At 43.5% G+C, this 11036-nt stretch overlaps 1 pseudogene; it reads left to right on the top strand.

Moving 5' to 3' along the window:
* Window positions 1-620: 620 nt before the first annotated feature.
* Window positions 621-2080, top strand: LOC129656211 (protein mono-ADP-ribosyltransferase PARP16-like; annotated as a pseudogene).
* The last annotated feature ends 8956 nt before the right edge of the window (window positions 2081-11036 follow it).

Below are 11036 nucleotides of genomic sequence, written 5' to 3'. Positions count from 1 at the left end.
ATTACTATTTCAAGAAGTTAGAAAAAGTCAAATAAATCTCTGAAAGGCAGAATAAGGAGACAGTAAGGTAAGAGCAGAAATTAATGATCGAGAAAACAAAAACACAACTCTAAAAGCCATAACTTTGTAATTTTAAAATCTGGAGGAAGGCCTGGGCCGCGCTGCAGCTTCTCCCGGCGTAGGGAGCGGGCTAGGGCCACGGTCCCCTCTGGGGGTGCCCCCACCCCACGCCACTTCATAGGACACGTGTCAGGATGCTGCCCTCTCACCCATGTCATTGCCCCTCCCCCAGGTCCGGGATCCCCGTCCGTCAGGCCCCATTATCCCCCCGCCCACCCCTCGCACTGGCCCACAGTCCCGGCCGGGTCCCTCTCCTCACCTGTCTGTCTCCCTGGGCAGCGAGTGGCTCGGCCCCCCGCAGAAGACACTCGTCAGCACGGTCTCACCCTGTCATCTCCTCTCTTTGCCTAGCTCGTCCCAGGCCGAGAGACCCCAGCCCCCTCCAGCCCATTGTCCATGGGCCCAGTCCCGCGCTGAACGCAGGCTTTGCCCTACCTACCCCTCCACCCCGCTCCCTCGCACCTCGACGCGTCTCCCCCGACAACGCGCGGCGCGGCGGGATGCAGCCCGCGGGGTGGGCGGCCGTCAGGGAGGCGGCAGGCCCCGATGTGCTGGCCGCCGACCTGCGCTGCAGCTTCTTCGCCTCGGCCCTGCGGAGCTACAAGCGCGACTCAGTGCCGCGGCCCTTCCCCGCGTGCTATGCCCGCCACGACTGCAAGGACTTCGAGGCCCTGCTTGCAGATGCCAGCAAGTTACCTAACCTGAAAGAACTTCTCCAGTCCTCAGGAGAAAAAGACCCATGGGCCTGGGACCTGATGAGCTGGATTTCATCGTCAAAGGTCCTGACAATCCACAGTGCAGGAAGTCAGAGTTTGAAAAGATCCAAAAGCTGACTGATACCCCTCACACGCCTGTCCCTGTGCCGGACTTCCTGTTTGAAATCGAGTACTCTGACCCAGCCAACACCAAATTTTATGAGACCAAAGGAGAATGCGACCTCATCTACGCCTTCCACGGGAGCCGCCTAGAGAACTTCCATTCCATCATCCACAATGGCCTGCACTGCCACCTGAACAAGACATCCTTGTTTGGGGAAGGGACCTACCTCACAAGTGACCTGAGCCTGGCCCTCATTTACAGCCCCCATGGCCACGGGTGGCAGCACAGTCTCCTCGGCCCCATCTTTAGCTGCGTGGCTGTGTGCGAGGTCATTGACCATCCAGCCGTCAAGTGCCAAACGAAGAAGAAGGATTCCAAGGAGATAGATCGCAGGAGAGCGAGAATCTAGCACAGTGAAGGGGGCGACGTCCCTCCAAAGTACTTTGTGGTCACTAATAACCAGCTTTTGCGCGTGAAGTACCTGCTGGTGTACTCGAAGAAGCAGCCCAACAGGGCTTCCAGCCAGCTCTCCCGGGTCTCCATCCGTTGGTTTACGGTCATGACGATCACCCTGTATCTGCTGCTCACAGTGAGTGTCATCAACTCCTCAGCTTTCCAACACTTTTGGAATTGTGCGAAGAGATAATCTTTCTGGGCCTGGTGTGGGGGCCACCTCGATCACGTGCCTTATGATAACTCGTTCTGTAACTCCTGTGCTGCCCATCCAGCCAGGTCGAGCCTGGGGGCCACTTGGGGACCACAGGACAATTTCCATATGCCATAAATGTATCAATTGCCTTTGACGATGCTCTCCGCCACTCTAGTCAACAGAGGACACTGGCCCCTCTTAGCTTTTGGGGGAAATTTCCTGTCTGTTCCTTCCTAAACAGTCCTAGGGAGTCGGCTTTTTTGCCAGGGCCAAAGGAGAAAGTCCTGCTGCATGTGAAAACAAAGTGTCCAGGCTGTCTGTGGGGTGTTTGAAATTGCTTCTGGTGGACATCAGACCTTCTCTAACGCCTTCTTGGAAGGCAGAAAATGTGTAGTGGGGACTATAAATCACTAGGCAGTTGCCTTGTTTTGACTTGAGACACCCAAGAGGAATAGTCCTGTTTCTCATAAAACTTAGTGGGATCATTTTTAATTCCATTAGCCTTTGTATGCAAGTGCAAAACACTTTTCACAGTTTTCTCACATCAACAAACAGTCCTCTGCTACAGCTGTAACCCCTCCACCCAACCGCAGATGAGAAAGGAAGGAGTCAGAGACCTGATAAAAACAATGAGCAACTCAAGTTGTCTTTTTCTAAAAATTACCAATTGCTGATTACAGCCTAAATGGAACCAAATGTTTGTTTTCTGATTTTTTTTTAAAATAACTATTTGACAATTTGTTTTTGTGAGCTAAAAGGGGAAATTTCTAAACCTAGAGCACCATTTGGCCAGTGCCCATGGCCTCTTTCCTGGCCGTGCTTTAGAGCAAAAAGATTTGAGCTGCAGGCCTGCCTCCTGCTCTCATTCTCATGAAGCGGCCTTGATCGTGGCCCGTCAGCCACAAGTGCCACACTGCAGGCCCTCTGGGGGTGGCTGGCCTTTGAAGCAGAGGCCGGCCTCAGTGTGCCACAGGTGTGTGTGGGCCACGCCTCCCTCCCGTGGCCTGCAGGTCTCTGGGACTCAGCCTGAGCTTTTTTTTTTTTTTTTTTTTTTTTTTTTTTTTTTTAAATTTTATTTTATTTTTAAACTTTACACAGGAAAAGCCTCAGGCTGCTCCAAGAACACTGGTTCTACCTGCTGTATTCTCTGCCCCTCCTTCCTGCCCAGTGTCAGCCATCATGGAGCCCTGATTTTGGGGGGAGATTTCTGTAAAGAAGATGGAAAGTCATTTTTATATAATTTGTGAAGTTGTGAAAAAGCCACTATCATGGGTTCTACATTGAATATTGGAACATTTCAGAAATAATAAAGGTATTTTCCTAATTTCCAAAAAAATAAAAATAAATAAAATCTGGATTGCTGAAAAATGTGGATGTTGGTACCTCACAACATAGAAGAAAGAAACAGGAGGAAAAAGCACAACAATACAAAATTATGCCAAAGAGAGACTTGTCCCATATACAGAGGAATGATAGATGCATATGAGACTATTATGTGCTATTATAATTAGTTTATTTGAAACAAATAAAACTGATGCTCTTCTATGAAAATATATCTTACCAAAATTAGATTAGAAAGACATGGAAAACCTAAATAAATTAATGACATAGAAGAAATTAAGAAAATTCTTCTCAAAAACCCTCATCCCAGATGAAATCATGTGAATCTTTCAAATACTGAACAAACAAATACTTCTGATGCTGTTTAAACTATTCAAGAGCAGAGACATATGGGAAATATCTTAATTCCTTATTTAAAATTGGTAAATCTTTAATCTAATAACCTAATTTTGAAAAAAGCTACAAACTAATTTTGCTTCTAAATATAAATGAAAAAGAAAAGTTTAAAAATATATATCTCCACATATAAATTATATATATAAACATATCTCAAATGAAGCCAGAAATACATTAAAAGAGTAACACACCAAGACCAAGTGAGGTTCATTTCATGAATCAAGAAATTAAGGATGGTTCCATATTAGGAAATTTAACAGTATAAACTGTCAATAAGTCAAAAGACAAGAACCATCTGATTGCCTTTAGGAATGTTGAAAATGCATTTCATAAAACTTCTCCACACATTTCTTATAAACCTCTTAATAAAATGAAAATGTAGGGGTGTTCCCTTATCGTAAGGAAAACATTGCTCAAAACCAAAACCACCTACCAGGCTCCTCTGTCCATGGGATTCTCCAGGCAAGAACACTGGAGTGGGTTGCCATTTCCTTCTCTAAAAACCAAAGCTGGGATGTGTTTAATGCTAAAACACTAAAGCCATGTGTAATAAAGTCGGATACAAGAGGGGATCTGATAGCACCATTATTATTGGATATTGCTTTAGAACTTCCTGCCAATGCAATTAGAAATGGGTGGGATTTAAACACATAATTAATAAACAAAGCTGTCATTATTTATATATCATATAATTTTACATCTAAAAAGAAGACAAAGAAACATCTTGAATCTGCTAGAAAAATAAAAGAATGAGTAAAGAAATATTTACAAAATTAACATTAAAAAATATATTTTACTAAAAATAACTTCTATTAAAGTTTTAGGTCAAGATGATAGATGAAGCAGGTTCTAAAATACTCCCTCCCATGCCTAAAACATAGTAATGCTAGACAGAATATTATTTACAATATTTGAGTATTCAAATAGTTTAAGAATATATGTCTCAAAGGCAAGAAAAAGGGAATTCCCTGGTGTTCCAGTGGTTAAGAATTCTCCTTCCAGTGCAGAGGACCTGGGTTCAATCCCTGGTCAAGGAGCTAGGATCCCACGTGCCACAGGACAACTAAGCCCACTCTCCTCAACTAGAGAAAAGCCCAAAACCACAATGCAAGATCCTGTGTGTCCCAAATAAGGCCAAAAGTAAATAAATAATAGCATTTTTTAAAAAAGGAAGAGGGAATTCCCTAGGTGTTGGATATAGAGCAGTAGCTAAGGTTACGTGGCCTTCAAGAGGACCAGAGATGGGCTGTAGAAGCTGGTGTTTAAAAGCCCACAGGCCTGGCATTTAATGAGGACCTGGAGCTGGAGCCAGGACTTAACTGCCATCCACAAACAGGAATCTGAGTGTCCTTCCACTCTCCCAGGTTCTCAGCAAGAAGAGAGAGTTAGTCTTCCCAGGCTGGAATCATATAATTGGAATCTTGGGTCTGTACCACATACATGTGGGACCTGCATTCTCAAAGTAGCAAAATTCAAGCCAATCCACAAACATAAAAAATGGTCTTATCTGAGTCAGGGGACTCAGAAGAGTACCTGAGCAGAGGGAACCAAAAGGAGTTTCCCTACATGGAGACCCACTACAAGCCAAGTCACATGAGTAGAAATTCCTTGAGCAAGAATTATACATATGAGGAAATCCAATGGCATTTAAGTACCATCTATACACTCCTGAGTGAAAAAGTTGGCTTAAAGCTCAACATTCAGAAAACTAAGATCATGGCATCTTGTCCCATCACTTCACGGCAAATAGATGGGGAAACAGTGGAAACGGTGTCAGACTTTATTTTTCTGGGCTCCAAAATCACTGCAGATGGTGATTACAGCCATAAAATTAAAAGAAGCTTACTGCTTGGAAGGAAAGTTATGACCAACCTAGATAGCATATTGAAAAGCAGAGACATTACTTTGCCAACAAAGGTCTGTCTAGTCAAGGCTATGGTTTTTCCAGTGGTCATGTATGAATGTGAGAGTTGGACTGTGAAGAAAGCTAAGCACCGAAGAATTGATGCTTTTGAACTGTGGTGTTGGAGAAGACTCTTGAAAGTCCCTTGGACTACAAGGAGATCCAACCAGTCCATCCTAAAGTCAACTTCCATTAGAACTTGAGCCACAGTATACACTCATTGTAATACATCATCTGGCAAATGACACACCCACAGGCACCATGGCAGTTCCAAGGGTGACCATGAAGGTCAAAGAGTGGGCATTGGCCCCAATTCATGGCAATCACTGCCCCTAAGATAACTGAAATACTCCTCCCACTCATTAACCTATGGAATTACCCACCCTATAAAGAACTGACAACCCTGCCCTCTGGTACCTCTTGCCAGCTAAGATGGCCCACTCTCTGTCTATGAGGTGTATGTCTCCCTGAATAAACCTTCTTTTGCTTTACCATAGCTCACTCTTGAATTCTTTTCTGTATGAAGCTAGAATACACACCTGGGATGTGACCACCCTCTCACACCCCCTTTGTTTGCTGTAACAGTTAGACGGCGAAGTACAGGAAACAAAGAAAGACACCAGGTTGTCTTTTAAAGTCTCTGTTTCTTAAGCTTTACATTTGTTTTAGCTGTCTTATCAGCATATATAATTTTTAAAGACTCTGATGATGAGGAAGATCAAAGGCAGGAAAAGAAGGAGATAACAGAGGATAAGACGATTAGATGATACCACCAACTCAACGGACATGAGTTTGAGCAATCTCTGGGAGATGGGGAAGGACAGGGAAGCCTGACTTGCTGCAGTCCATGGGGTTGCAGAGTCAGACACGACTGAGTGACTGAACAAATTTTCAACCCACACCATCACAAACATGAAGATGTAGGAAAATGAAATTAAAAACAAACACAAGCACACTCTGAAGATGGCGGAGGAATAGGACGGGGAGACCACTTTCTCCCCAACAAATGCATCAAAGGAACATTTGAACGCTGAATAAATTCCACAAAACAACTTCTGAATGCCGGCAGAGGACATTAGGCACCCAGAAAAGCAGCCCATTGTCCTCGAAAGGAGGTAGGAAAAAAAAAATAAAAGATTAAAAGGGAGACAAAAGAGGTTGGGATGTAGATCTGTCCTGGGAAGGGAGTCTTAAAAAAGAAAGAAGATTTGAAACACCAGGAAACACTCTCACTGGTGAGTCTGTGGCGAGCCTTGGACCTCAGAGGGCAACATAACCAGGAGGAAAAATAAATAAATAATTAAAACCCACAGATTACATGCCCAACTGTAACTCCCAGCAGAGAAGCAGCGCAGACACCCACATCCGCCACTAGTAACTGGGGACTGGACAGGGAGGTGTGGGCTACATTGCTTAGAGTAAGGACCGGGCCTGAATGCCCAGAGGGCAATCTGAGGGAACTAACTTGAGATAGCAAACCCATGAAAAGCCCTAACCTAAGACACCGCCAGGCCCACTCACAGAGCAAAGGACTGAGCAGAGCTAGCAGGCTGCGGACCAGATCATCCCCCAATGGAGACAGGCAGGCGAGGGCAACCAGAGCCAGAAGGGGGCTATCGCGGCCCCAGAGAGGCATCATCTACCAAACTGCAAGCAGGCTTCATTGCTAACCAAGCTCCTTCTTGGGATTCTGGACAGTCGACATCCACCAGGAGGGTCCCAGCCAGAAATTAGCTCCCCAGAAGAGACAGACGGCACACCAAAGAAGGTGTGCCGGTTGTACACCCAGAAAACCAAGCGTTAGGGACAGGGAAGGCGATAAGTCACAGAGACCGCGCTCACCAAGCACCTGGTCACCTGAGCTGCTTGGACCTGGGAAGGGCACAAAACGCAGGCCCAACTGAGTCTGCGCCTTTGTGGAGTACCCAAGAATCTGAACCTGAGCAGCTTAGACCTGGGATCTGCATACTACCCAGGGCTGGCCCCAGACAGTTCCCCTCAGAGCAACCTAAAGCCTAAGCAGTGTAGACAGGGAAAGCACACATGCGGTGAGCGGGGGCAAACCCAGTGTGGCCGAGACACTGCGAGCACATGCCACTGTTATTTGTTTGCAGTGTTCCTCCCTCCCCACAGCACAACTGAACAAGTGAGCCTAAAAAAGTGTCCACCACCGCCCCCTTGTGTCAGGGCAGAAATTAGACACTGAAGAGACCAGCGAACAGAAGAAGCTAAAACAAATACAGAGAACCACCTTGCAAGTGACAGGTGCAAAAGATTAAAACCCTGTAGTTAGCACCAACTACATAGAAAGGGGCCTATAGATCTTGAGAAGTAAAAGCCATATCAAGGATCTGAAAATGAACTGACCCCATACTGTCCACAACAAAACCAGAGAAAGTCCTAGATACATTTTTATTATTACCATTCTTTAAATTAAAAAAAAATTAATTTTTAAGTCCTCTATTACTCCTTTAATTTTCATTTTTATAACCTACTATTACTTTGCATATTCAAAAGCAGAGACATTACTATGCCAACAAAGGTCCATCTAGTCAAGGCTATGGTTTTTCCAGTAGTCATTTATGGATGTGAGAATTGGACTGTGAAGAAAGCTGAGTGCTGAAGAATTGATGCTATTGAACTGTGGTGTTGGAGAAGACTCTTGAGAGTCCCACGGACTGCAAGGAGATCCAACCAGTCCATTCTAAAAGATCATCCTGGGTGTTCTTTGGAAGGAATGATACTAAAGCTGAAACTCCAGTACTTTGGCCACCTCATGGGAAGAGTTGACCCATTGGAGAAGACTCTGATGCTCTGATTGGGGGCAGGAAGAGAAGGGGATGACAGAGGATGAGATGGCTGGATGGAATCACCCACTCGATGGAAGTGAGACTGAGTGAATTCCAGGAGTTGGTGATGGACAGGGAGGCCTGGCGTGCTGCAATTCATGGGGATGCAAAGAGTTGGACATGACTGAGTGACTGAACTGAACTGAACTGATTACTTTGCAAAAAAAAGACCATATTTTTTAAAGCAAACTTCATATATATATGTATATATATATATTTTATAATTTTTGTGACTTTGTTTTTTTCTTTAATATTCTATTTTTGAGAATCCAACCTCTACTCTAGATTTTTAATCTTTGCTTTTTGGTATTATCAATTTTGTAACTTTAAGAATTCGATCTTTAGTACCCATTTTTACTTGGGAGGGAGATTACTGGCTTGACTGGTCTCTCCCCCTTTGGACTCTCCTTTTTGTCCACCAGGTCACCTCTATCTCCTCCCTCCCCCTTCTCTTCTCTACCCAATTCTGAATCTCTGTGGAGAACACTTAGGGAACTGATTACTGTCTGGATCTGTCTCGCTCCTTTTGATTCCCCCCTTTATCCTCCTGGTCACCTCTGTCTCCTTCCTTCCTCTTCTCTTCTCTGTATAACTCTGTGAACATCTCTGAGGGATGCAGACTGTGGAGAGCACATAGGGAAGTGATTACTGGCTAGCTTGCTGTCTCCTCTTTTGATTCCCCCTCTTCTCCTGGTCACCTCTATCTCCCTCCTCCCTCATCTCTTCTCCATGTAACTCTGTGAACCTCTCTGGTTGTCTCTCACTGTGGAGAAACTTTTCATCTTTAACCTAGATGTTTTATCATCAGTGCTGTATAGATGGAGCTTGAGGCTACTGTAAGAATAAGACTGAAAACCAGAGGCAGAAGGCCTAAGTCCAAAACCTGAGAACACCAGAGAACTCCTGATTCCAGGGAATGTTAATCGATAGGAGCTCATCAAATGCCTCCATACCTACACTGAAACCAAGCACCACCCAAGGGCCAACAAGTTCCCGAGCAAGACACACCATGCAATTCTCCAGCAACACAAGAACATAGCCCTGAGCTTCAACATACAGGCTGCCCCAAATCACCCCAAACCCACTGACATCTCATAACTCATTACTGGACACTTCATTGTGCTCCAGAGAGAAGAAATCCAGCTCCACCCACCAGAACACCGACACAAGCTTCCCTAACCAGGAAACCTTGACAAGCCACCCATCCAACCCCACCCACAGCGAGGAAACTCCACAATAAAGAGAACTCCACAAACTGCCAGAATACGGAAAGCCCACCCCAAACACAGCAGTATAAACAAGATGAAAAGGCAGAGAAATACCCAGCAGGTAAAGGAACAGGATAAATGCTCACCAAACCAAACAAAAGAGGAAGAGATAGGGAATCTACCTGATAAAGAATTCTGAATAATGATAGTGAAAATGATTCAAAATCCTGAAAACAAAATGGAGTTACAGATAAATATCCTGGAGACAAGGATCTAGAAGATGCAAGAAAGGTTTAACAAGGACCTAGAAGAAATAAAAAAGAGTCAATATATAATGAATAATGCAATAAACGAGATCAAAAACACTCTGGAGGGAACCAACAGTAGAATAATGGAGGAAGAAGATAGGTAAGTGAGGTAGAAGATAGAATGGTAGAAATAAATGAAACACACAGGAAAAAAGAAAATGAATTAAATGAAATGAGGACAATCTCAGAGACCTCTAGGACAATGTGAAATGCTCCAACATTTGAATCATATGAGTCCCAGAAGAAGAAGACTAAAAGAAAGACCATGAGAAAATACTTGAGGAGATAATAGTTGAAAACTTCCCTAAAACGGGGAAGGAAATAATCACCCAAGTCCAAGAAACCCAGAGAGTCCCAAACAGGATAAACCCAAGTTAAAACACCCCAAGATAAACATTAATCAAATTAAAGGGATCAAATTTGGCAAATCTAATACAGTTATGTTAAGTTTAAAAATAAAATAAAATTAAAAAAAAAATTAAAGGGATCAAACACAAAGAACAAATACTAAAAGCAGCAAGGGGAAAATAACAATTAACCCAGAAGAGGATTCCCATAAGGATAACAGCTGATCTTTCAATAGAAACTCTTCAAGCCAGGAGGGAATAGCAGGACATACTTAAAGTGATGAAAGAAAATAACCTACAGCCCAGATTACTGTACCCAGCAAGGATCTCATTCAAATATGAAGGAAAAATCAAAAGACAAGCAAAAGCTGAGAGAATTCAGCACCACCAAACCAGCTCTCCAACAAATGCTAAAGGATCTTCTCTAGACAGGAAACACAGAAAGGGTGTATAAACTCAAACCCAAAACAATAAAGTAAATGGCAACGGGATCATACTTATCAATAATTACCTTAAATATAAATGGGTTGAATGCCCCAACCAAAAGACAAAGACTGGCTGAATGGATACAAAAACAAGATCCCTATATATGTTGTCTACAAGAGACTCACCTCGAAACAAGGGGCACGAACTGAAATTGAAGGGCTGAAAAAAGATATTCCACACAAATAGAGACCAAAAGAAAGCAGAAGTAGCAATACTTATATCAGATAAAATAGACTTTAAAACAAAGGCTGTAAAAAGAGACAAAGAAGGACACTACATAATGATCAAAGGATCAATCCAAGAAGAAGATATAACAATTATAAATATGTATGCACCCAACATAGGAGCACTGCAATATGTAAGACAAATGCTAACAAGTATGAAAGGGGAAGTTAACAATAACACAATAATAGTGGGAGACTTTAATACCGCACTCACACCTATAAATAGATCAACTAAATAGAAAAGTAACAAGGAAACACAAATTTTAAATGATACAATAGACCAGTTAGACCTAATTGATATCTATAGGACATTTTACCCCAAAACAATGAATTTCACCTTTTTCTCAAGCGCACATGGAACCTTCTCCAGGACAGATCACATCCTG

Source organism: Bubalus kerabau, chromosome 6 (genome assembly GCF_029407905.1).
Source record: "Bubalus kerabau isolate K-KA32 ecotype Philippines breed swamp buffalo chromosome 6, PCC_UOA_SB_1v2, whole genome shotgun sequence".
In the NCBI taxonomy this organism is placed as follows: domain Eukaryota; kingdom Metazoa; phylum Chordata; class Mammalia; order Artiodactyla; family Bovidae; genus Bubalus; species Bubalus kerabau.
This window is presented reverse-complemented; position numbering and strand designations above follow the sequence as displayed.